Source organism: Bombus bifarius, unplaced genomic scaffold (genome assembly GCF_011952205.1).
Source record: "Bombus bifarius isolate JDL3187 unplaced genomic scaffold, Bbif_JDL3187 scf7180000008199, whole genome shotgun sequence".
NCBI lineage: Eukaryota > Metazoa > Arthropoda > Insecta > Hymenoptera > Apidae > Bombus > Bombus bifarius.
This window is the reverse complement of record NW_022884505.1, coordinates 421,899-449,527: the sequence shown is the minus strand read 5'-3', so window position 1 is coordinate 449,527 and position 27,629 is coordinate 421,899. Positions and strand designations below refer to the sequence as shown.

At 40.9% G+C, this 27,629-nt stretch overlaps 1 protein-coding gene and 1 long non-coding RNA gene across 6 annotated transcripts in view; one reads left to right on the top strand and one right to left on the bottom strand.

Moving 5' to 3' along the window:
* The window catches only part of LOC117210201 (ankyrin repeat domain-containing protein 50), a 219,860-nt gene that overhangs the window by 36,206 nt on the left and 156,025 nt on the right, over positions 1–27,629 (bottom strand). The window lies entirely within an intron of this gene.
* Positions 5,707–27,050, top strand: LOC117210209. The gene is made up of 3 exons (XR_004488057.1): positions 5,707–6,243; positions 12,079–12,080; positions 26,954–27,050. It is a non-coding gene; the product is annotated as an uncharacterized LOC117210209 (long non-coding RNA).

Genomic DNA, 27,629 nt, shown 5'->3' with positions numbered 1-27,629 from the left:
TGTTATCGTTACGTCGAAATCTTAGTATTTTGGGAGAATTTCTTTTTTTTTTTTTTTTTAATGTAAACCTATAGCGAATTTTGTAACTGCGTGAACTTTCTACTGTTGATTAGTAACATTTCTGTGAACAGAGGAGTCGTAGCAACTTTGGACGGGTGATAATAATCGGGAAGTTGTAGGATACCGAAACGTCCCTGGCGCAAGGTCGATGCAAATAGCTGCAGTTAATTTTATTAACAGAGATCTGAAGGGGATTTGATCGATATACCATCGCTTGACCCACAATAAATCAGCCGTGCAGCTTTAAAGAAAGGAAATCGAAGGCATTCGAGGTTGGAGAAAATCTCTCTTGGTCGATGTGAAAGCTTTCATAAAGCGAATACAGTAGAGACGAAGCAGAAGTAATCCCTAAAGAAAGAGCATCCAGAATAATAAACCAGATTGACGGTAAATACCACTATGTGTAGCCAACACCGTTTATTTATTTATTATATTAAATAATTACACGGAGATATTATCAAACACAGCGAACATTATTGCTGTAATACGATCCTATTCTTTTCGAAATCTTTATGACAGCGTAACTCTTTCTTTTCCATCGACGATATATTATTAAATAATATACTAACACGATCAAAAGTTCAAAAATCCTACTTTCTAAATACAAAGGACAAAAAAAAGAAGAATATTCTAAGATATTCCCTGTTATGATCAGTTGATGGAGCAGTTGATTAGCAATATATTAATCGTAGGTAGGGTAAGATGAAGAAGTAATTTTAATTTTAATTTTGAAAGTGGTCGTTTAACCGGGTCTGGTAAGGTTAGCGTTAAGATTAGATTAGGTCAGCGAATTTAGAGCCAAGGTGGAGATAAGGTTTGTGCAATAAAGTTTATAAAGTGGCTAATATTATACGTGCAACGTACTAGTATGGCTTATACTAGAAGCAAATGTATATATAATAATACCGTATGATATGTGCTATTTGCGTGCAAGCGGAACATCGTAATCCCGCAGAGAAAGCAATAAAAATTACAAATTACGATCGATACTTGATTCAATTATCACGTACGGTAAAAACTCTTTCTCGAACCAAAGTGAATATCGGCTCTGTCGAAAGCATCTGCATAGTTTTTATCGAACTACGTCACTTCGACGAGGTTTGGTAATTCCAGCGTTAAAAGATCAGCGCATCCCTCGTCCCTGTGTTCCAGATTTTCATTCGCACAGCTCTCGACGATTTCAGGTAAAAACTGGTAGCGATGAAAGGAGAGGAGAGAGCGGGAAAGAAAAAAGGAGGACACAGGTGACCGACCATCGGTTCCACTGCACCGCCACTTCCTCTTCATCCCCTGAGAGAGCAAGAAGATCCTACTCTTTCGGGTGGTTCTTTCCACGCGTAAGCCGGAACCTCGACGAGCACCCTCCAAGCCACCACGCTATTTCCGATACGGTCAGGTCGCGCGTGTCGCCCCGAGATTAACGATTCAGCCCGGCGACACGTGCATGACCTATCGGCTTCCGGCGACGCTGACTTGGTGTCACGACGCGCCGCTACCCACGGACGCGTTGTTAATTAATTTCACAAGTAGCCGCGGGAAAACGGGTTGCCGCCGTGAAAGAGGGAGAGATCGAGCCCTCTCGCCGGCCCGGATTTCTCGAGCACGCGACAACCGTGCCTTGTGATCTTCGTGGTCGATGAACCCAGCCGGGGGAGACGTGTTCCGGGTCTTATAGAGATTTCGCCTGGCTCAGGTTTCGCTCGGGTTTCACGGCGCGCTTCGAGATCGCGAAAAGCTGTGTTCTTTTGTTTTCCGGACGTTTCTGACGAGGTTTCGTCAGATGCCACTTTCGAACGTTCCAATACTCCGTCGTAATCGAACCGATGATGTTACCGATGGTTTTAGGAGTTACGAGTCCACTGGCTCCGATTTAAGCTAAGCGAACGCGTAATCATTTTCGTCTTTGAAAACAAATGAGATTTCGCGAGATGCTTCCTTGGAGTAACGTTTGGAAATTCTTTCGTAATTCGACCGACATTGCTGGCCATTTTAATGGAAGTCAGAAGTCATTAGCGCTACTTCGCGGTCGATTCTAGATCGCGAAAGTGGAACGTTTCTGACGAGATTTATTTGTTTCTCGGTACCAAGCCCGTAACCAGTTTCACGCTCAAAATTCATCCCCTATTTTTCAGACGAATAAATTGGCGCACGTTGGATTTTAGCCTGGTTAACCGGGCTGACCTTTCTTCGGTGGCCTGAAACCGCAGAATCTCGGCGAAAACACAAAGTAAATGAAATCGAAAATCCGTACAGGGGCTGCACGTGCATCTGCAATGCGGCCTGGAGCTTGGCAAGAGTCGAACAACCCCATCTGACCGAACGTTGCCTCTCTCTCTCTCCAATTCTGTCTCTTTCTCTTCCTCTACTTTTATTCAGCTTTCTATTCCTTTCTCCTACCCTTCGTACCTGTCTCGCGAGAAGAAAAAAACGATAATTATCGGATGGGTGCCGAGATAGCGAAGGAAATTGGTCGGGTGGTATTGCCGAGCTGTATCCAAGAGAAATTGATGTTTCTATGTTGGAAACATCTCTGATCGATCAGGGGAGGGTGGGGGCAATGATACGGAGAAATCTTGTGATTCCTGGTAAAGAAGTTGCCCAGATGTAATTTATCCTTCTGGATGTAACGTAATTTTCTCTGTCTCTGTAGAAACTGAATTTACGTTTCTTCTGCGTTGCACCTTTCTACGTTTATCTTTCATTATTCTTCCTTTGACACCCTTTTAACTTTTTCATCCTCGTCCTTTATAATTTACGTCCTTCGTGTTTTACTATTCCCTTTCGCGCTTTCTCTATCTCTTTGTTAATTTAATATACAGCGAAGATATTTGCACATCGTTAATATTTATCGTAGCGTTTGCACTATAATTTTTCTTTATCTTTACTTTTGATTAGTCGGCTACGTTAAATATTCTATCACGGTTACAGAAATTTTACAGCAAAGATGTAGGCAAGCAGAATCCGACGGAAAGATGTTTCGTTGGAAAATAGAGTTTAAAAGAAACGATGTTTTTCTTAAGCGTTTCCTAGATTCGTTAACGAAAGAAGAAAAATAATTTCGCTTGGATATTAATTAATTGGATGAAGATACCCTCCGGCGATTTTCTCTTTTCCAACGCGATTTACTCGTATACCGGTCTATTTTCTTTCACGCTACTTGAGGATTGTGCGGATAGCACCTAGCGGTACTACTATGACTCATTTCGGTATACGGCGTGAAACGCGCGTCATTTCGCGCAGTGTAAGCATCGTAAATTACGGCTGTCTACGATTCACCTGACGTGATTCACGTTTCTAGAAAAACAGCTTCTCTCGATCTTCGACCCACATTTCTCGAGCGGTATGTAATCCTCTATACAAACTCGTAAATCTTCTCTTTGCAAACGGTGTGCTTCGAAAGAATTTTTACAAATGCGAATCTCGTACGAATAAAACGGCTGAATTTTTAAACCAGGCAATCACAGAATTTTCCGACGACATTCCTCTCGCCATTTTTTCCCCCCTACCACTTTTTTATTTCCTGTCCGGTTTGATCAAAGTCCCTCGATTTGTCCGACATTCGACGAGAAAGATAAGAGTGGCTCCTCTACGAATACCACGGGCGGCCTCTTAATTCGCACTTGCACAAGCCTTTCATTGACCGAGTCAAGTGAATGACTCACGATCTCGCAGACATTAATTAATCATGCTGCTTCTCGCCCAGTCTTTCTGTCTTACTTTCTACCACTTCGTTCGCGTTCGCACGAGACAGACGTGCTCCGGCGACGCTTATTCTACTTTAATTACGCAACGTCTTCTCGTGAATTCACGAACGACATCAGCGATTACGCAATCTCCGCTACGACATTTACGCGGAATCCAGGATATCGGCGGATTCAACGAGGAAGTTGATAAGATACGGTAGAACCGTTTGGACAGTTAGATTTTTAATAATTATCTTTCGTCGAGACTCGCCGCTTATTTGAACGATATATTACGTTTCACGGTTGGTACTCTACAAGCATCGGGTAACAGATAATCTCGACGGACATTTCCTTTTCCCAACTGACAAAGTAATCGAAGAATAAAGATACACTGGCCCTGAGAAATTTCCTCGGCAACAGCGTAACGATTTAACGAGATACTCGACAAAGGACAATACTTGTTCGGTGCCCTTGCTCCTCGAGGCAGAGTTCAGCGCGAGTAAGAAAAGCACTCGCGGACTCTAGCAGCAACGTTTACCAGAAGGAACACGATGTCATGGCCGAAGATATATTGCCCGGAAGAATTCGAGACTGCGCCGGTTTATTGCCTTAATATTAAAGTTGGACCTTTTATCTTCTTCCTCTTCGGTAGAAATAAGTAGAGAAACCTCGGCAGAAGAAGGGTGAAAAGAAGAAAACTCTCTTCTATAATACGTTGCCGCTTTCTTCTTCTATAGCCGTCTCCTTCTAACTTCGCAACTGGTCGGGGAATCTTTACTCACAGCGCGAAAGCCACTTCAAAGATTTACAACTTACACACCGCGGGCGCAACCTCTCCGCAGGAGTATTACCGTGCCACTTCGAGCCAGGGAAATATTCGACTTTATTCGAAAATTATGCGAGAACTTGGCCCCGCAGCGGTCCTCGCTGCGCGGTCTTCCGGGCTGATGTACCGACGCGCGTGCGAGTGATCCTACAGCGCGCACCCCGGGAATCTCTGTTATCCGGTATTAATGTAATTCGCCGTATAATTCAGGGCGGTATCGGGCCGCGTGGTCCGCCACGTTACAAAGCTAATGAGTTATTCCTCTCATCATCGTGAAGGCGTGCCACGCGTGCTCCTCGCGCCAATGTGTGTACCCAGCTTCGTAAACACCGGCCGGTTATTAGGAGCCGGAAGTTTAAGGGGAGTTCGCTAAATTGGTATGCCGATGGTTCCCGGATGGATGTTCCGGTTGTTAGAAGCGGGCAGAACTTCGAATAAACTTTCGCCTCGTAATAGAGCAACTTTCGGCTGGATTTCTTTTTCGGCGGGCAAAACTTAGTTTCGTACGTTGATGGATTGGAGACTTTAACAGACGTGATAGAAACGTTGGCGTGATAGATTGACGCGTTGGTAGGTGGTATTAGTGCTTCTTAACTGTAACTGGTACGAGAGACGCGGAGAAAAATTGCCGCAGTTAGTTCGAAGATATTCATTCCGTTAAGCGGACGTGTTTGTCATTCGAAGTGATTTTCACGGCAAGTGCATGGCAACTGTATATAGCATCCTGATTCCAGCTGGTTTATCGTATCGTTAGAATCCTCAACTTCGTTGTAAGAAAATCATATTCGTTTCATAAATTTGACGCCCTATCGAATTTCTTTTCAATTCCACCTCGAAATGGAGAAGAATATGTAAATGTCGAATACGATACGACCAACAAGAATGAAGAAATTGGTACGAAGATTAATCGACTTATTAATCGACTAGAGATATATATTTCTATTAAATATCCTGTAGCTTGTATATACATTTTCAAATTGCTTTCAAGTCACGATGAAACTTCCGATTGCTTCACATAGCACGAACGATATATCCGTCAAAATTTTCTATGGCGTGTGTTTGAATATTTTTAGGAACAACCGTATACGATATTTTGCTACGACGAAATAAATTGTTTCTCTATTTGCAGAAGGAAAATCGAACAAACGATTAAACACCAAAGGACACATTGTATGTCGACGAATCGGCGGAATGCAAATTCCCTAGGAACACTGATAAAACATAATGCAATTGTATAGAGGGCGGTGTGCAAGCCGAAATCAACGTAAATTGTTTGAGGATATCAACGCACCAATTGTAGCTGGTTCGTGGCTCGTGATCGATCCGCGGTATTGACTATTGGCGCAACTGGTAACTAGCCAATCTGCTACGTTGGTCAGACATCTGATTACGAACAGTAATTAGCGGTGGATCGGTATACCTGTGTTGACTGTCACTGTACGAGTAAACTTTGTTCCCTCTCCCACCCCCCTCTCCCCCCGTAACGCATAAATACGAACGACGCGATCGAACTTTAGAAACGCGAAGCTTTCGTTCCCGTTTCCACGTATAGGGTGGACTGAAAATCCTGCTGCAAGCCGTGAAGTGATTATTCATGAAAAAGTAAGTGAAATGCGTAGAACAAGAATTTTCGATACGAGGCTCCGTTTTCGAGAAAATCGACGATGAAGTTTGGTCGGGTGCGTGTGCACTTGAAACGTAAGAGCGCCAACCGCATCAAACTTGATAGTTGATTTTCTCGAGAACGAAGCGTCGTATCGAAAATTGTCGTTCTACGTTTTCGATCTGTTTTTGCGCGAAGAATCGCCATCCTTCGGCTTGTACCACGATTTTCAGTGCACCCAGTACATCGCCGACGAGCGCGAACGTACTTAACGCAGCGAAATTCCAACATGGAAATGGTGTGTTTTAAACATTCGTGCGTACGAGCGATCGTAAAGATGAGAGCGATTTGCCGACTACGTGGAAACGCTCTCGTCAATTTATTCGTTTCACGTCCGCCCGCTATCCACGTATTTCACGGCTCTAACCTATAATATAATTCAAGGCATTTCTCTTAATTGGAGGTTAAGCGACATCGACGTGGCCAAAGGGTTCCAGTTTCCCGCGAATTCTTCGTTGTATCTTTCCACGTTGCCAGCTGCAATGAATTGACTTTTTTACGAGCCTAAAGCCGTTTACGTTCGAATCCGATTGGAATTTACATTTTCGATCTCTCGAAGGCTTATCGTAAAACGACCTTGATACACGAAAATGATTTCGGCGGTGCTCTTCGAGAAAAGTAGCTTCTCTCGTCTGAAGGGAACACCTGACTTGTTATCGATAAGTTGTTAACGGACATTTATGCAATTTCACGTATTTATAAATTAATAGAGTAACAGTACCTAACATTTACCAAATATTACAATATGTGATAAACTTTGCATATTTTATATATTTGCTCGTACTATGCGCGTTCCGTGAGTCTTTGAACTTTGAAAATTTTCATAGACGCGTAAAGGTTTACGAAAGTCGAAGGTCCCTCGTTGGGAGAACAGAATTTCTCTTTCGAATTTTCGCCAATTTTTCGCGCGACAGCGTCCAATTGGCGCGCATGCGCGTTACGTCATCGTTAATGTGGCGGCAGATTTTTTAACCCATTTTCTTTCTGCTTTCCCGTTTCCCTCGGCAACGTTGTGCCAACTGGAATTGAGAAATAACGATCTCGACGGTTGTATGCAAATATCGGAAAATAAAGTGCATTTCGTACTCGTAACCGGTTCCAAGCTCCAAGCTTATATGGAACGGCGGAAACATTATCGTATCGCGATTTTTCTCCATCGAGAAAAGTACGCGATAGTTTGCAACGGCGATATTAATAATAAACGTTATTGAATGTAAAATGAACGATATAGTTCACGAGCGAAATAGATTGTTATCGGTTATTCAGACTACGATGAATATTATGAATTTCAGGGAATTTTAAGCTCTTTATCTTTTTCGCCTATCGCTAGAAGACAGTACGCGCATACGCAATGAAGCCAATTATACGCACATTTTAAAACGCTTAACCTGCTAACGAACGGGTAGAACGAGTTAATTTGTGTTATTTCGCTTGTTAAATACCGCGAAATTGATAATTTGTTTATCCAACGATTGGCTGTTTTTAATAGCCCATTACGTTTCTACTGTGTATACATTACACGTATTTTACGTATCATATTATTAATAAATCGTATTAATTCATTCGTCGAATCGCTCATTATTCCTCGAACAATAATTTATATCGTTACTTTTACGTTAAAAGGAATATTCTTTATTTCCAGTCTCACCACTAAGAAACGGACTTGGTTTGCGAGATTCTATCCGAGCAAATAATTTCCATTCGCTCGAATCTCTCGTTTTCATACTTTTAAATCATCCAAACATCTCGTAGTGCAGTGCGAAAAGAAATTTTTAATCAAGAAAACAATCTTCTAGCTATCGCGTCAAACTCGTGTCGCAGCTGAGAAAATCGTTCCCTAACGAAATTTTAACGCGCTAATTACCTGCGAAACGCGCTGCTCCGCTGCAACATCAGCTCCTCTCGGTGCCGATGTTTTAATCGAACTCGACAACAAAGGCAGCTCGTAATTACCGCGTTATTAGAGTCGGATATAAATCCACGTTGCGTTAATAGGTACATGGAGCTGGAGTTGCATCCCAGGGTGCACTCACGTCAGCCAGCCTCTCCTCAATGAAATTCTATTAAAACGAAGCCAGATTCCGCGGTCAGATTAATCTCGCTGTCAGTCTTATCGCGTTTACCTCTCACTAGACTTGATTCTTCCTTAGTCACGTTCGCGTATCGCCTGCTGATTGAGACAGCCGTTCGACAAAATTGCTAATAACATAATATGAAATCGGGGAAACAAAGATGATTTTCTCATACTCTTCGAAATTATACTCGACAAGGTCTCTGACCCTCAGCCTATTAGCCTTCCTCTGTAGATTTCACTTACTTTCGTTTCTAAAGATCGCTCTGACTTATTTTCTCAAGTCAGAATTCTGCCAATGAATATTTAGAAGAAATCAGCTTCTTTGTTCGTCTTCTTTAATTCTCTATCGACCCTGTTAATTTTCCCTACGAGCACAACCAGCGAGCATGGTAATCAATGATCCATTAATAAACCTAAATATCAGACAGACTCAATGTAAGACTTATCGTATGTCTCAAACCACTGTTCGTGCTTTCTCTAGTAAATGTAATATGTTCGCAGATTTAAATGCATGGTAATTTTCTACATAAATTTTCAGATTTCAGATTTCACGAAAATAATCAGAGACGGTGATGTCTGGTACGTGTCAACGATATCTTAAAACGGTCTTACGTACAACACACGCGATATACGCGCGAAACTTTTCCACGGTAACCGTTAAAATACTTTCGCGAGCCGCTATAGTTGCAAGTAGGATATATTTTGTTTAATCGCTTTATTAAAACTTAAGCAATTTCAACCGTACGAAAACCAGTTATACTTGTAACTGGCGCAGTGTGGAAAAAATCGACTCGTACCGTTGCGCGTGTAATTCATTTACGATAACCGATTGCCATAATCGTTCCACGCAACGTTACCGATCGAAGGTCACTAAATAAAGTTGCCAGGTTCATAGGAGGGTTTCAATTAAATTTTAACTGGTCGCATCGGCGAATTTGCAGATTTCGCGGCCAGATTACATATCGCCGGCTTGCCTTATCGCGATTGCAGAGGGGGGTACTTTACTGGAGCACGATAATCTATAAGCATTTATCGATTAAACGTTCCCTTGGTCCAACGCGCGCTAAAATAGAGTGTTGCGAGCGGAACAAGCCGGCAGCGATGCAAATAGCCTATGCGGAATGCAATATGCAACAGCACGATCGTTTTCGTTCGGTGTCATTATCGGAAATTAAGCGTCTCATTTTCATTCGAATATTCCAATGCTTCGTCATCCGGTGGCCGATTAATTTGCATCCTGTTTTTTCGCTCGAATGACCACCACGTAGGTTGTATTATAACGTTAGACTAAAATCGGTGTTTCATGATTATTAAAGTGGCTGGTAATTATGCCTGATGTATCGGCTATTTATTTAATCGACGTATAATTATAATAAAATGTAAATGTATGTAGATATTGGACCTTCCATATGGATGAATTATATCAATATCACACAAAATTACAATTTCTCTGAAATCATTCGTATTACCGGCAACAGTTGAGAAACACTCCTTCATTATCATTTAAGAACTTCTAGCTTATTCTCCAATGTATATCAATTGCTGAAATTCTTTTATCGTTTAAAAGGTGCTGGTGTATCGTCGAACAGATAAAAGTAGAAAATTTCATGCTGAATCTAAATCGAGCGTATTAAAATGGATCGTAGAACATGAAACACCGTAAATTTCCTTTAAGAACTTTCTTGATATAGTATACACGGTGTTTAATTTTAATCTATAAATGAGAATTGTTAAAGTATCTGCTATATATGGGAAATATTGCGACAGAGATTGAATGGTTTCGAGAGCGAGATAATCTGGTGTAATTAATTTTTCTGCAGATGGACAAGTAGAGATTGTACGAGGGTGACGTACGTCTCTTGATATTCTGTATAAAAAATTATTTACCAGATATTTCAACTTTTATCTCGTGAAACAGCGCCATACGAAATACAGGGCAAACACGTAGTTTAATTAACGCAAACGTGCATTAAAAATTATATCACCTCATTTAAGAAAACGTACGTTACCTTCGTGCTATCTCTGTGCGTCCATTCACGGGTAAAATAGTTACACCAGATCGTAATCACCTGGAAGCCACCTCGACCTCTTGTCCGAGCCATTTTTTCTATATAACGGACAGTTCACCAGTAATTCGCACCTATAAATAAAAATCGGACAGCCCGTAGAAAATTGCAATTTCCTTCAATTATTCGCTTGCCACGAGACAATCGAAAGTCTTCTCGAATGTAAAGTGAAAAATCTGTCACTGTCCGGAAACTTTGGCGCACAGCTTCACGTACTCGTACGCATCCTCGGTGATCGCGAAGAGAAGGAAACTGGAACTCGTTACTCTGACATTCGCGATTACGCAACGTTCCAAATGGCCATTAGAAATGTTCAGCTTGCCAGTGCCAAATCACCGTGGCAATTTGAATTTGCCACAATGTTTATTCCGCGCTATCCCACCGCGTCGCGTTCCACTAACAGCGTGGAATTAATGCGAGATAGCCGTGGCGCGTATGAAATAACGCGTATTAAATAACCCCGGACAAACTGAACACCGGCGACAGATCGTTAACCCGCGGGGCCAAGAGCGGTCGAATAATTTCCGTGGCCTCTTATAATTGGCCGGGACACCGCTGCCGGACGCTTTAACAGCGCTTTATTTTAACCCGCTGCTCCTCCCATTCATTCCCTCCGGATAAATTAATAATTAATAGATAAACACCGGTGAACGCCGATTATATCCTGCAACCGCGGACCGGTTCGACCTGCTAATGTAACAGGCTGCCGATAATTTAAGCGGTCGCCGCGAGAGATCACCGGTCACGTTCTTCCTTTACCCATTTTATACCCGTGGATGAGCAGCACCGCGGATTCTTACGCGAATCTAAAATTTTCACCGCGCCAGTTTGAGAAATCGAACCTGAGCGGAGATTTCGTTCGCTCTTCGCGCGTTACGACCAAGTACTTTGGGAATCTCGCGTATCTTCCCACGTTGCGCGCGTCTTCTCTACATCTTCGCGCGTTTACGACGGAAATCTGCGATCTATCGACGAGCGTTCGAGGTTGAACTCCCAGTTACAGTCGCGAGAATCGAAGAAACCCAAGAGTCGAAGGAGAGTTCTTTGAATTCCGAAGACCAGAACTTAAAGTTGGCGCAACGACTGTCGTTTTCGACGACGAGGCAAGTTTAAGGACGACACAGTTTAAGGGATAGCTCGTTTTTGTGGTCGTTACGTTCGGATCCCGGAGGCTGAGAGAAAATTTTTGAGTCGCGCGTTCCAGAGACTTCGAACGTGGCTCGACGAAGAAGGAAGCGAAAAGTCAGAAAATTAGGAGAGCAAGGGGAACTTGAAAAACTGGATCATTAGCGAAATTAGACCGGAAGAGGGTTGGCAATGAGAGAGACGGGGCTCTGGTGTATTGGGAATGCATCGCGAGCGTGCGGTGCAGCAACAACCGACGACAATCGTTAGGCATTCGAGCGAACCGCACGTGACCGAATCGGGAATTCCGTGGATGGAGTTGGCCGGCGCTCGCTTACGCGATTATTTCGGGGCACGTACGGCCATTGGACTTTTAGCTACGGCTTGGAAACGTCGAAGAATGTTTTGAAGGCGAAGGGTGGCGGGAAAACACGATCGTTGGGGATCGTTATGGGCCTAACGTCTGTTCGAAAAGACGACTTTCTCGAAACGCGACGTGGGCGAATTCAACGTGACGGTCGTTGCGAATTCCACGTAAATAACTTTGCTCTTCGTTGGTGTAAACGACCAGGTTACTCGAGAAGTTACACCGGTTTAAACGCGATCGTGCGAATCACGCGATGGTTTGATCATCGTTCGAGCAGCTCTTCGGATTACGGCCGTTTCTCGAGATGTTTCCTTCTTCCGATTATCGCGATTTCACGGCCTACGAGCTTTACCATACGTGCGTCTAAATTCCAAGCAACGTTGGATGGAAAATGAATTAAACGAAGTGCGCGTTTTTCGAGAAAAGTTCTATTTCGATTTGATATCTTCCAAACCACGGAAGACCACATTTTTGAAGATATTCGAGTCTTTTACTTTCGAACATTTCGGACAATTTTCGTCGATTTTCGTCCTGATCCTTTTGAAGAAATTCTCTTCTTTTGATGCATCTTCCGTGCCTTCAATAATAGCCATAACTTCGATGCCTAGCGCATTGCGAAGTCGCGCTAGTTTAGCAACAGAATTGACGCTGTAAAATTACGAAGAATTATCGAAATTGAAATTTTCGACGCGTAAAACATACTATAGATATTTCTTCCATTATCGATACAACGTCGGATCGGGCTAAGCTACAAATATAATCTTTCTCTGTATTTTGAGACGCTTCTACCTCCGTTTTTATCTACTTTCTTTACTTTACTTTATCTACTTGCAATATGCATTTAACAAGATATTGTAACACATAGGTGTAATTACTTTCAAGATAATGCAATTACTTTGAATGCACCAACGTAACGAGAAAATTCGATATGCGGAGAAAGCGGCTGCAAAATCATTTATCTAAAGTTTCATCGTTTCTCGTTGCAAGTAAAAGATCCGTCTTCTCTGATGTCATTTTAGCCTACGTGAAAAGCGAACTTGACGCGCTATCGATTTTACAGGCTTCTCGTAGATATCGCGGTTCTGTAAACGAAAGAAACTTTCGACTCTGAATACTGAAACTTGCGGAACACGATTTTAGCAGATACTCCGCAGCAACTCCTCGATTGTACTTTGCAACGGCAAAGGAACGTTCCTCGTTCACCGACCACTTAGAATTGCATTTTTAAAGCAAACTACAAGCTTCCATTTTCGCTGTAAAAGCTAGCCAACGCTCGGTAGAAGCATCCCAGGTCTAATTTCTAGTACCTAATACCCTGCTCCACCAGCTTCTTAACCACTAAACGTCCTTCATCTCCGTCGTTCTACGCTGCACGCATCCGTTAGTCCACCGATTGTGCTCGCCCCTCGCTCAAAAACGTTACGACCACCTGCAACCCTCAAAAAGAATTTTCCCCTCTTGCTCCTTGATATACAGCCGGGGCAGGACCCGGTGAAAAAGGAATAAATTACAAATTACGCACAAGATCGTCCCTCAGCCACCATCCGCGGGCTAATAAACGAGGAATTCAAGCGGCGTCGCGCGAATATTAATTACCAAAATTGTGGACGGCGCGTTAATCCACCACCTCGTCCTGGCTGTTTCGCCGTGGCGAACGGAAGTCCGTCGTCGTCTTAAGTTAATATCGCGGCCTCGGGCCGTGTCGGAAATTGCGGCTGAAGTTGGCCAGAGGAGAGCAATGATTAAAGTCTCGCGATGCCACCCTCTTCTGCAGCCGTAGTCTTCGAGAAGGTTACCGGCAGACGAATCAATTAGTCTGACCGACGAGCTGACCGGCTAATTGCAGGGTCAGGGAGCTGGAAAAATGCCGAGGAACTAAGGTCGCCGTGCCTTCGACCGGGGAAAGGAAGTTGCTCGGAGAAAGGCGGGACGTTTTTCTGACGGACTCTGGCAACCGGGGAATTTTAATATCAGTTCGGCCGAGACAAAGACGTTTCAGGCTGATGACAGTATGAGTTGTATATATACACGCAACTATAAGGAAAAATTAGATTATACATACGTTTAAGTGACAGTATTAGATATAAGATGAAACGTGCTTGTAGATAAGCAAAAATCTTAAAAAAATATATATAATATATCTTTTATTTATTCTTCGGCCTCACAGCGCAGGAAAAAGATTTGGCTTACGAGTTTCTGACTCTCACTGGTTCTCGTAATTTATTTAGAGCATACGTTGGAAGATTTTTGCTTATCTACACGCACGTTTCAAACATACGTGTGTCATCTTATGTCTAATACTGACACTTAAACGTATGTATAATTTAATTTTTCCTTGGCCTATATAATACACACTATCCTATCTAATCTTTTTTCCTACTATAATAATAATAATTTTCCTACTATTTCCTTACTATTCTCTAATCTATTACTATTTTTTCTATTTAATCTATTTAGTGTATATTGTAAATTGCCACTGATTTTTTTCTAAGCCTGTTGCGTTGGACACTCGATTTTCTCGTCTTTCTATTAGAAAATATATTGTACTTGAGGAAGAAATGAAATCGTTGTTGATATAGCGATATTTCCTTTCGATCTTCTAGGGATGTTTTGGGGAAAATGTCTGCGAATCTTCGTGTTTTTAAGTAATTTCTCCTATTTTCCTGTCGTTTTCGAACAGCCTGCGAAATTTTTGTCTTCTTGTTCGTTGAAACGTAATTTAAATGTACAAACAAATGTACAAAGACGCAATGTTGGTAAAGAAATCATAAACAATGACAATAAATAAACAGAGTAGAGAATGGTTCCCTTGATCTTTCCTCTTAAGTCAAAGATAATTGATAATTGCGTAACTAACAGGAATCGTTAGCCAGCATGGGCCACCACCGTCTAAGGTTAACATACGGTTAACGCACAGTTTAATTCGCGGAAGCCAGACGCACATAAATTCCAATCTGTAACAGCATTGTTAAAAAAGGAAAAGAAGCAATCCTTTGATCCTGTTTATTCGTCCACTCAATCTTCATTACCATTACTATTGTTTCGATCACTGTTCCCTAGAATCAATTAGCATAGAATGAAAGGAACGCAAAGGAAACGTCATTCGGGCTCGTTTAACGCCACTCGAGACGATCATCTTCCGAAAATATAAATAATTCGAACGTTTCAAATAGCCGATCGCTGTCATCGATCACGATGCTCCCTATTTCCTTCTCCATCGACTCCTAACGCTATAGAAGAAGATTACCTTCGTAAAATAAAAATATTTCCAGCAGTCTGAACACTCAATCGATGCCGTTTCTTCTTGCAATCTACAAAGTGCTGTGCCCTACATTTCTTTTACCATTTCCTTATACATTTCCTTTCACCAATTTCTAACGCCATTAAGAAAGCCACTATCTCCGTGACGTAAAAGCAATTCCAATAATTCGAATGTTCAATTAATCGTATCGCCTGCTGTTTCACTTCGTCACGTTTGCTCTCCCATAAAATTCGATATAGATATTAATTAAAAATCAATCTCGCGATATCGCCAGGTGTTTTAACGTCTCGTCGGTGACCAGAGACCAAAGGCAATTAGTCGAACGTTCGACTAATTAGACAGTCGAAACGAGGAACCTGCAGCCTCTCGCGGTTATCGTTGGCAAATCGTTTCGAGGTGTTTTTCACGGTCCTCGATCGGCTACAATTAATTCCACGTGATTAATTACGACCGGCACGCAATCCGATTGAAAGATTCGCGTCGAAAGATTAAGAATCGTCGAAACCTGTCTTGTCTTGGCATTCCTCGTGCCTCTGAACGACACACGATAATTTATTCGGTGCCATTAGCCTCGCCTCTTAGCGACGGCGGTTCGTAAATGAGCTTTCACGTTAAAATAGCTCTTGTCTTTGCCCCGCTTTTTGCCTTTTATACGAGCGCGCTGGTCCCGGCGAATCCTTTTGCCCACCCTTTGTGCAAAATGCGCGTTATTAATTTTGATGCAGAGGAAGAAAGGCCGGGACGATGTAGGACGAGGATTATATCTGCCAGATTTTTCACAACGATTGATGCATTTAAGAGAAAAGGTTTATTGTTATTAAGAGCAGCGATTTCACACTGGCGATTTTCTTTCTTTCCCGAGTTGCTATTTAGTAGCTATTACGTTCAAACAATATTATTATCAACGTATTAGCTGCTAATTTAGCTGTCAGTCTCGAAAACGGTTTCAACCGTCTTTCAGTTCAGTAGAATTTTCTTACAGTATCATTTTTCAAATCTTATCACTAATTTACAGATTAGTGCGAACGAACGTAAGATTCGTTTCGTTTACTCGAAACGATAACATTGGGAATGAAATCTGAATGAATATTAAAATATTATATATTTTCGATCGATGAATAATTATGTATACTTGAGATTATGTTTTCTGGTGGATTGCGCGACTGGAAAATGCAGCGCATAGCATCGAACGCAATATCGCGAAGAGGCAACCGAGTAGGCAGGCAGTAGCAGGGCTTCTTAAAATTAATCTAATCAGACGTGGCGGGGCGCGCCTAAGTGGATTCGTACATTAACAGAGAGAGAGAGCGTTTAGCGAACGTGGCCGAGGCAGTTTCCAGCCTCTAGACTTTAGATTTACCTAGCCCTTCTATTACAGCCGTTCATTCACTTACCGAATAATTCATAATTACCTACTACGTGTTTGCCAAAAAATGATCTCCACTCTTTGCCGTACGGTGGTGAAATTTTCCCACCACTTACCAAGTGTTGGATTTAATTCTGAGTTTTCTCAATCTTCTATCTTCGATAAATATTTTTATCTCTCTACGGATCGTTTTATAGAAGCTGAGAATTTTCTTCCTCAATTTCCTAAGGTTTCTTTCTGAAACAAATACTTTTATCGTCTTACAAATCATCTTATATTGGGTTGGCAACTAAGTGATCGCGGATTTTATCAGTACCACCTAATGACAAAATCCGCAATCACTTGGTTTCCAACCCAATATATCCTTTTAAAACTGAGAATTTTCTCACTCAAATGTAGAAGCTTCTATTCAGTGAATTATCGCTCATGGGGACGAATAATTGTTTCATCAACATAAACGGAGGTTCCGAGCTGCAAAAATATTTTTAACAATTATTCGTCGAATCGTTTCTTCCAACGTTCGTCGATTTACCTCAGGATACCGCACTTGATTGTTCTTCTCGTTCTACGCTTGTCAATATATCCGATCGTTAAAATCGTACGCTTAGAAGAACGTGAAATTCAAAGGCTTTCTCTTCTAATTCAAATATAATAAATTATTCCAATGAAGTATTGTGCATAAAAGAACGAAATTATTCGAAGCCTATCAAAAACCGTGTTAAATTGTATTCGTTTAACGTATCGAGGCTTGCGCCTGCTACAGTCTTTTCGTACACGCGCCACACATCGTAACTGTTATCAGACAAATTTGAAAAGTCACGATAGTAGAATTCATGTCCGTAATTTAAATATTTTAATTACAAATAACCATTATACGAACGATTGAAATTGTTTTGATGGGAATTTTGTTCGGTTGCATGGGAGTTTTGCTTCGGTTGCAAATAGCCATTATCGACGACAACAAATTTTTCCTGTTATATTCGACCATTGGCCGAGGACAGGATGGACTCGAGTGGCGTTTTAAATGGGATTCCGTGTCTCGTGTTCTAAAATACCGAACTCGAAAAAGCTCAATGATTTGTAACGTCGCGTCGCGACGATTGTAATTATGTTAAATCCATACCCTTTGATGTGGTCCGTTTGAACGTGGTTTGAACGCGATACGTTTATTCAAACGAAACTTTAGCTAGTGGTCGATTGAATAAACTTTGTCGAACTCGCCTATCTCGCCACGTGAAATTATGCCACGCTATTATACGAACAGAAAATCGTAAGTACATGGTAAACGCATGAAGTATTTGTCGCGCGACAGTTTCGAGTAAACGGAATTCAACTGTATATTCAAATGCAAATTACAGACGTTATTACACAAAATAGTAATTAAATTGATAATTCGACTAAAACCATGCTTTAAAATAATCTTACGGTGAAAGGTAAAACGGAGTTGTGTGAAAGCAGATTTGTGTATTTAATAATTAATTGTTTGTTAAATTAAAATGGTATATAGAATTGGAATTAAATTGAGAATTAAAATTTCTCTTAAGAGAAAAGTAAGAGTATTTGTTTATTGTTCATTTTTAATAATTCATTTTTATATTTCATTTTTAATAATTATACTATTAATTTAAAACAATTCTACTGTTAATTTATGGCAATTACGAGAATAATTTTTAACAATATAACATTAATATAATATAATTCTACTATTAATTTAGGGCAATGCTATCGTTAATTTACAATAGTTACACGATTAATTTGTAACAATATACCATTAATTTAAAATAATTATACTCTCAATTCTCAAGAATTGTACAATTAATCTGAAGCAATTCTACTATTAAGACAATTCTTCCGTTAATTTATAACAAATTCTACTGTTAATTCATAACAGTTACACCATTAATTTATAACAATACCTCGTTAATTTAAGATAATTATTCTCTTTACTTATAACAATTACGCCGTTGACCGATAACAATTCATTTAAAACAATACCAACAATTCGTAACAATTAAGTTAATAATTTATCTTGCTAATCTTTATACGTAGCAGACACGTAGAAAGAATCATACTAAAATCAGCGACGCTACCACAGCATTCTCGATATCTTTCGTAACGAATTAATAAATCCCAATACTCGCCACTTCTTTATATTATCAAATAATTGTACATCTTCCGCTCTCGATAACGCAAATAACGATTACTCGCCAATCAAATACAACAGAATCACGTTTAAAAACCTTTTACGTAATCTACCCAATTCATTCTGCTCGATCATGCTGCAATCTCCGCTCCCCAATTATGACCCAACCGACACGTATAACGTACGATAGATATTTTATCGATAAATAGAATTAATTTCTGATGTACGTATAATGGGACCCGAGCGTAGTCACCTCCCCGTGGTGGGTCCCGCTAATTGCTATCGTTTTCCAAATATTCATGCTCGAAATACCACTGCAAATATTAGAAAATTAATATAACATTGATTTTGCTACTACGTATAATGCATACACATCCATTAAATACATACGTTATACCATTTGCAAACTGATACGCATATTAACGTCTCATCATCGGTATCGCTACATCGTAAAACGATATGAAGCTAAAAACTACGCTAATACAGTCCAGTCTAGACTATGCAAAATTCTCTTGAGAATTTTTTTTTGGTAATCCAAACTGGACCGACAATTCGTCGTGGGACGCCGTGGCATATCGCAAGGCCATCGTGGGATGCCTGCGTCTTAATTTTGATCAATCGTAAATTAGATATGCGTAGGTAGTAATCTGCGATTTATCGCATAATCTCTGCGGTGATTTATGTAATCGTTGTACGCCAGATAGATGCGGCGTGCCGTATGCTTTGCTTTGAAATTTGTAAGGATCCAGGTAATTGTTTTGCGGGAGATGGAAGATGGTGCTTAGCGTATGCTTACTTGGAAGTTTTAGGTTTAAGCGTTAGTTTTAATTGGCAACTTAGAAAGCCAACGTGGGATGCGCGCGTCTTAGCTTTAATCGATCGTAAGATAAAGAGAGACATATACATAGTAAATTATTATCATCCGCCGTGGGACGTCGTGGGATACCGTGAGATAGCGCGGGGATATCGAGGGATGTGTACGTTTGAGTTAAAGTCTTCGATACGAAAGGTTGCCACTAGGGCTACGATCTAATGTACTTTAGTTTAAGTAGCTTTCAGTGCTAAAATTGAGATTAAGTTAATCGTAAGCCTCGTCAGTGGACGGCGAGGGATGCAGAGAGAGACTTATTCTTCGTTTTATGACTCGTTGTTAGTTTTACGCTTTAGCTTTAAGCCTCGATTTCAAGTCTAATTTTTACGCCTTAATTTTACATCTTAATTTTAAGATTTAGCTTTAAGTTTCAGTTCCAAGTTGCGTCGTTACTTTTTAGACCTACTTTTAGGTCTTAGCATCAAGCTGCGTCGTTAGTTTTAAACATTGTTATCAAGTTTTAATCTTAAGTCGCGTCGTTCGTTTTATGTCTTAGTTTTAGTCTAATTGCGAAGAAAATACAAACACGAAAATATCGTAGGGAAGATGGAAAGTCAGATTTTTATGTTTCAAATGTGTGAAATTATAATTTTCTTTGAAACTAATCAAACGAATCATTTTGTTACTTTGTCATGTATTTTCGTACCGTCTTTTTGCTTAATAAAACGCGTCAATTTTATAATTCATTATTCCATGGTGTATACGAATACTAATTAGCAGCGATGCTAACAACGATCGACAACAGTCGAACGTAATCAGGAAAAATTCTCGTCGTCGATGATGATTATCGTCAAGCAAAATAAAATTCGAGCTATCGGTAACGATTGCTGTTAACCAAAAAATATTCCCATCATTCACATCGGTTACTGGTAACCAAAATTAGATTTTCGTCATGGACAATCGGTTAGTGATAGGCAAAAAATATGGCGAACATTCATAACGTTATTCACAAGCAGAATATTTTAGAAATTTCATTTTTTAAGAAATATCTTCAAATTCTATCGACTGAATTGACTTCCATTTAAATAGAAATTAATTTCTCTTTCAATGGTCTTTTTGTGTCTTTGTTTATCTATTTCTCGAAGTTAAATCTCAATTCTCCACCCATCCAAATTGACCTATAATCTTCATTTATTGTACAAGTTGCTGTATATCTTCTATATATCAGTCTTTGGTATTTCGTATTTTCTATTTTTCTGTTCGCTTTTTTTGTTGCTTTCTCTGTTCGTTCACGTAGAAAGCTCTCAATTTTATGCTTCTTTTTGCGAAGTTTGTCACACCCCATATTCGTTTCTCCTTCGTCATTGTTGCTATTTCTGTCCATTTCTTGCTTTTCAGTGCGATTGGTCTAACTGCTATATACATATATATTGTGTATTCGCTTAGTATGTTTCCATTCTCTATTTCCTCGCTGTGGCGTAGTTCGACGAGGTCAGTTCTCTATTTTATATTCCAGTCATCGTGTTATCGTCATTGTCCAACCTAGTTTCCCAGCTAATCTTACCTGCGCGATAATTCTTTTTATCGACAGTGGAATATTAAGGTCAGGTAGTTCGTCGCTTCTATTCCTGTTACATTCTACATTCTTTTTGTACGCGCAGTTCGTTGCTCAGTCTGCTTGTCCTGTTCCATAGATTTCTCTGTCATCGTTCGTTGCCCGCCTTCTATTTCCTCGTACAGAGCCACGCGTAAAGGCACGAAAAGTTAGAAGCGATAAAATTTGGGAAAAAATCCGCCCGAAACATTCGACAGGTTCGATCGGTAAATATAGCATACGACGCAAGCATAAAACGGTGGTTGAAATGGCTGCGATCAGGAAAAATATTATAGGAAACGTATAGGCGAGGAAAATACATGCGACGTCGCGTCACGTATCAAAAAATTGATTCTCGGGGCAAATAAATAGAAGCGCGACAGCGGCGGGCGTTCGCCAGACGGAAAAAGACGGCACGAGATGGTCAGAGTCTTTATAGCCGGCGCCAATTTTCCTAAGAAAGCGAGCAAATAGTAAATGGTAAATGGTCGACACGTGGGCGTTGACTCGTGCAACACGAACGTGCCACGTAACGACAGAATCGCGACGCCCACCAGATGCTTCGATCCACACTGTCCTCTGTTCTTTGAAACCTGCACAGCCACTGCGCTGCTTCGCAGGTACCTCGCATCCGTCAACTCTGGCTTTTTCTCATCTCCACGGAACCACGCAATTCATAGGTTTTATATTTCTACGCGATAAATTGAATTCGTAGCAGCAGATTCTCATTTCGTTACTCGCAGTCTCCAGTTCGAGTCATTTCCATCTTTGGATGGAAGAAGCCGATGCGACGATCGTCTACCAACAGATCGGCCGATCCTTCGTTTTCGAATCTTTTGACTTCGAATTTGCATTGGAAAGGCATCGAAGAAGGCTTGAAATATCTTTAATTGGACAGCACTCGGCTTCTGAGATATTCGCGTTGTCTAAGATAAAAATTTGCCTATACGTACACGTACACAGCAAATGGAAATTCCTCTGGCACTGGAAAAACATTCTGCGTCGCGCGATGGCCTAATATAAAATTCCTCTATACTCTAAATTCATCGTGAAAATTCCTCCATCTGTCCTATCCTACATTCCTCTGCGACATTATTATGCCATCAAGCGACCGTTATCGCTGAAAACGAACGAAATTCGAATGTTTCGACCAGAGGTTGATCGTTATTGGAACAACAGACGTCGAACGAGATTTCTCCTTGAATCCTCTGGAGAAAAATACAAATTTAGCAGAAAAATTACTCGTGCAAATTACGAGCATCAAAAAAAAAAAAAAAAAATAGAAAAAGAATTTTCCACGAGCTCGATCAATCTTGCAGACAAAAATCTGCCAATCTTACGAAATAGTAGTTGATACTCGATATGTGATCGTGATAAACGTCCAAACAGCCGGTCATCACCGCGTCGTTCAGCGAAACGATTAACCACGACACGTAACACGTGCCTTTCGAAGCAAACGAAAACCCGGCTCAGTTCCTCCATAACGATCATTCAAATTGATTTAAACAGTTTGAACAGACTGTGTCTCAACCACCTTCTCCAGACGTAGGACGTATCAACGGAGTCGATCTGGTCGACAGACCCTGGATAACTTTCCGTCTGGTCGGTAATAATCGCCGGTAGCGTGAGTCTATTTCCATAGTAATTTCTCGTCAGCGAATAACCGTGTGCTGTGGCGTGTGTACGTGCAATGTGCACTTGCTCGGTGAATTTCGCGCACAAATTATATTTTAGATGATTCCGGGCGAAGGGCAAAGAAACAAAGAAAATGCTTATATCGTGGAAATTGAACTCGATTTAATTGGTAATTCTTACTGGAAATAAATATTTGCAAGTTGTTCGATATTCATAGCGCGTCGCGTCGCAGAATATTTCTAGATTCCAGAGAGATTTAGAGAAAAAAGAATGGAAACAAAAATTCGTATTGTTAACTCGTATCTCTCTACAATTTCTATCTCGTGGATTTCGAATTTTATCGGGTCGTTTATCGGCCATGTATCCAGAAAAAGTACGATTTTCGAGTTTCGAACTCTCAGGGAGCTTCGACTCTCGTGACGCAACAGCGATGCGACTTAGGCGGTGAATTTTTCAAGCTCGTTCGTGGCACTGATAGCTGTAGAAAGTACGAGGAAACCACAGTGTTCCTTTCGTGCCGATAACTAACAAAGAGCTACAAATTTTCAATTAAGTATCAAACGTAAGAAATTGACTTTCTTAGATTCTATATCGCAGAAAAATACGGAAATATAATTTTTATCATTAATTTCTATTTGCCTAATCTTCGCATCTTTTCGATCGACTTGCGATTTACGTAATATACGAGCAACAGATTCCGAATAAATTTGACCCGTTCAACGCGTATCGTACGTACTCGGTTTTGACTTGTGCTGCATATCCTGCAAGTTTACACGCCAACCGTATGACAGAATCTGGTCTCTGTGTAAGCAGAAAACACGTATTTCCTTCGTTACAGTATACATACACACATATATCTTCCTCGCTCCATTACTTCGCGAGTCAGGTGAACGGGCTTGCAGCAGCCAGGCTCCTGTGGATTAATTGGTCCGTGAACGCTACCAAATGCAGTCGGTTCGCGAGAGCTGGCCGTTTTAGGACAGTCGTCTGAAACGAGGCGCCTCTACGATAGATATCTCGCGAGCTTTTCACCTGTGTAACATTATACATACGGGCGTACAACACGTGGGTCGTTGCGCTTGTTACGCCGCTCGGTGCATTTGTGGTCGTTTTGATGCCGGCCTCGGAGAAATCGGTTCTATTTGCGGTTTTCAGATAGAAACTGTACGCAATAACGGCGCGCATGTGTTTCCTTGCAGTCACTTTAATCGCGCGGCTTGAATTTCATTTGTAGATTCTTCGAATTTTATCCCAAGATACTTGGAATTTCATTCGAAGATCCTGCAATTTCATTCGAAGCTCCTCCGAATCGGGTATTTTGCATTTTCACGTATATCATCGGTTTTATGTTATATTCTTTGATACATATTATAACATTCGTTTTGTCGAACGATTGTTTTACGCTACAATAATGATCCTTTGCCTGTAGCGTTGCTCCTTTTCTATCTTTTCTTTGCTTCTCACCTTTCTAACGCTTTTTCCATATTTTCCATCATCGCTGACCTTTTCACACCTATCGTTTCGTCTTTATCCCTTCTTGAAGCTAAAATATCAATCGTTTCTTTTTATTCCGATGGTATTCCTTTCTTACTTTTCCACCTTCTAATTTCCCTCATTTTTTACTAACACTTCTAGCGAAACTCTCGATACGATACGCGTATTCTTGAAACATATCTCACAACCGATGCTTCCTACATGGTATCTTCGCATAGCTTCTTCCTACCCGTATATTTAGGGTTTCAATATCGTTACCGCCATTTTTTTACCACAAATTACCGTACACATCGATGCAAATGATACTGACAAATCTTTCGTATCTTACTTAGAAATTCTCCCATCTTTCTACCGAGAGATCTACATTCCAGAAATTCATCCATCCTTTAGCTTCCCTTAGCTTCAAGAAACAAAAACACCAAAGTACACGTAGAAGATTTGGTTGAAGGTTGGTTGGCTGGTTTAATGACGAGAGATCTTCATATAAAAAACCGTCAAATATATTTTAAAATAATAGATACAGAGAATGTTCGCTATCGACTCATTTGCATCATGGCCCTGCTTAAGAAGACTGGTCCCTATCACCGCGCGCGTTCAATCGTAGGTGCAGTAAATGACATCCGAATTCTTCATGGAGTTTATCGAAAATTTACTGTTCGAAACGACTGGTAGAGAGTGTTACTTCGCGAACATCGCATCTTATATTCTTTATAACAGAGGAAAAAAGAATTATTTATTTAAAAAAAATAAGAAATTAAATCATATTATTTCTCGTGGAATGCTCTAAAATACGATAAACTGATATAGGCCAGATACTGACAAACGGGTCAAACGTGATCTCTCACATCCGAAGAATACTCAGCGACTGAAATAAAAAGCAGCCGCAGCGCGCGGATTAAATCCGCGCTCGGATGCGAATCAGTTAAAATCGCATTGAGACTGAGACTGAAAAACTGATCGCGTTACGTTTATTTATACCGGTCGGGCGTATACAGGAAAATTTAAATTCGTCTTTGTTTGACGGCTGCTCGTAGCGGCGACGTTGTTTTTGTCCGGAGTTTATTTATTATTACATTACGTGTATCCCAACGATGTTGATACTCCGAGGCAAAACAACAACACGATTTGAATTGTCCTCAAGCTCATGCGCCGCTACACACACACACACACTCCCACGCACGATCCAGCCCCTGATCTGTCATCCACACCACGAACCGCGCATCAATGCCTCCTCTTTGGTATTAAAATCTGCCGCACGAGGGGTTCACAAAAAAAAAACTCCTTTCACCCGCTGTTCTCAGCCCAGCAGCAACAAATTACCCGCCACCCCTCGAGAACGTTGAAAAACCATTTGAATGCTCTCGAAGCGGACCAACGCGAACAACCAATGGATCTCGTCCCTTTTTCTACCCCCTGCGACCGTGTGATTTCGCGAAAGTCGCGTCCGTGGCCCTTTTCACGCCACCGCCGCTTCTCCTTCACCACGCCTCCAGTCCCAACCATCCTGCAACCACCCTGCCTGCTCGAATTAGTATCCCATTCTGCGTCGCTGGAAGAGAAACGGTTCTGCCGTATCCTACAGAATAAACAGGCTCTGCTGCTCTTTCATCCCCTTCCCTCTTCTTTCAGTTGCCAGCCTCTGCTTGTACTTTGTAAACCGAATACTCGCGCACTTTCCCTCTTTCTTTCTGTCCCGGTGAATATACAGGGTGTTTCGGTTAAGTGGGGGCATCTAAGTATTTTATTTTCAGCTGCGTGAAAAGATTTCACAGGACAGTGTCAGGCGCGTTATTTCGTAGGGTGTACGGAACATATTTTCTTTATATTGGATTTTAGCTCGCTGATTTATCCATTAGGTGGCTGTAGCTATGTATTCCGTGTGATTGATCCTAAGCCTGGTTATGGATACGCGGTCTCTGGCTACCTAGTCTTTTGTTTTTTATTCGAAAGGTCAAGTGCCGAGTTTATTTGATTTCCATTGCCGTTTTGAAGTCACGTTCAGAATTTCCGCTTCTGTCTGTACGTACATCGTTCGTGGTGTTCGTAAAAGAAAGAAGTAACCCGATGTTGACGTGGTTAATTCGACTCACTCTTTTATCCGTGACATCGTTTTCTCGTGGTAAATGATATCCAGGCAGAAGTGAAAAGGGAAAGATAAAAGAAACTCGTAATAAAAGTGACGAGTCGTTGGAAAAAACCAGCTCGGACCATCCATAAATGAACCAATAAAAATCCTAATCCCACGGAAACGACGATCATAAGCGATGCTTGAGCGTTCGATCATAAAACAGCGAGCATCCAGCCAAGGTCGAAGATCATCCGTCTATACATATTCATATGCTTCGAGATACGATACGTACAGTTTTCGAATAATATCCGGCTTTGAATTTCATTCCGGGTTAATCCTCTTCTGAATCATGCGCGGTTACAGGCGAATATTAAAAGGCGGTATCGAGTATTCTTGTTATTTTCTCCTGTTATTCAACGAACGTTGCACGACCCTCGCGCAAGTATCGATCGCTTCTTGACACAAATATGCAATTCCCATCGTCTCCGTGTATTATACGCAGAATAATCCAGCCGTAGACTCGCAAAAAGCTACGAAACTATTTGCGTAGCCGAATAGAAATTTCGTTTCATCGATGGTACACATGGCAATTACAAAAATGCAAAAATTTCCAATTTTCTATTATACAATACGATACAACAGCTTGGCCACTACGCTCTTAACTTTTATTTATGGAGCCATATTAAATCAATTATCTATTCTGAAAAAATCGCAAGTTGCGAGCAATTGAAAGAAAAGATTATTGTAGCCTTTCATACTTTAAAACAATCGAATACGTTAGAAAGTGTTCATAGAAATTTAATTAGAAGAGCAGAAGTACGTGTTCAGCAGAATGGGCAACATTTTCAGCAATTTTTGTAATATTAAACTTTATGATTACTTCGTATTATTTCATTATGTATTCCTAATTTTCCGTTACAAACTTAAACTGCGATAATATCCATCGAGACAACGATCTACACAGTGAGATCCGTTATAACGAGACGCGATAAAGTGCACGCGTACCGAGCGAAAATTCAAAATCGATTTTCTCGAAAACAAAGCCTCAAACGACAAATTTTTATTCTATATTTTCCACTTCTTTTTTCGCGTAGAATCACCCCCTTTCCGCTTGTACCATCAGTTACCAACCACCCTGTATATCTTTGTACAAAGACTACGAGCAAAGGACAGTTGTAAAATTCAGTGTATAAAAGAGAGACAGTTACTGGATCAAGGAATATTATCTTCCTTCCTCAGTTTTCTTCCCGATTTCTCCATACGTCCACTTTTCTACTTGTTCCTAGCTCATAATCATCGTTCTCTTAATTAAACGCTATAGAAGCGCGAAGGCCGCGACGAAACTCGTTCATTTCCGCCTTTGATCTCTTCGTGTAATCGAAATTCTTCGTG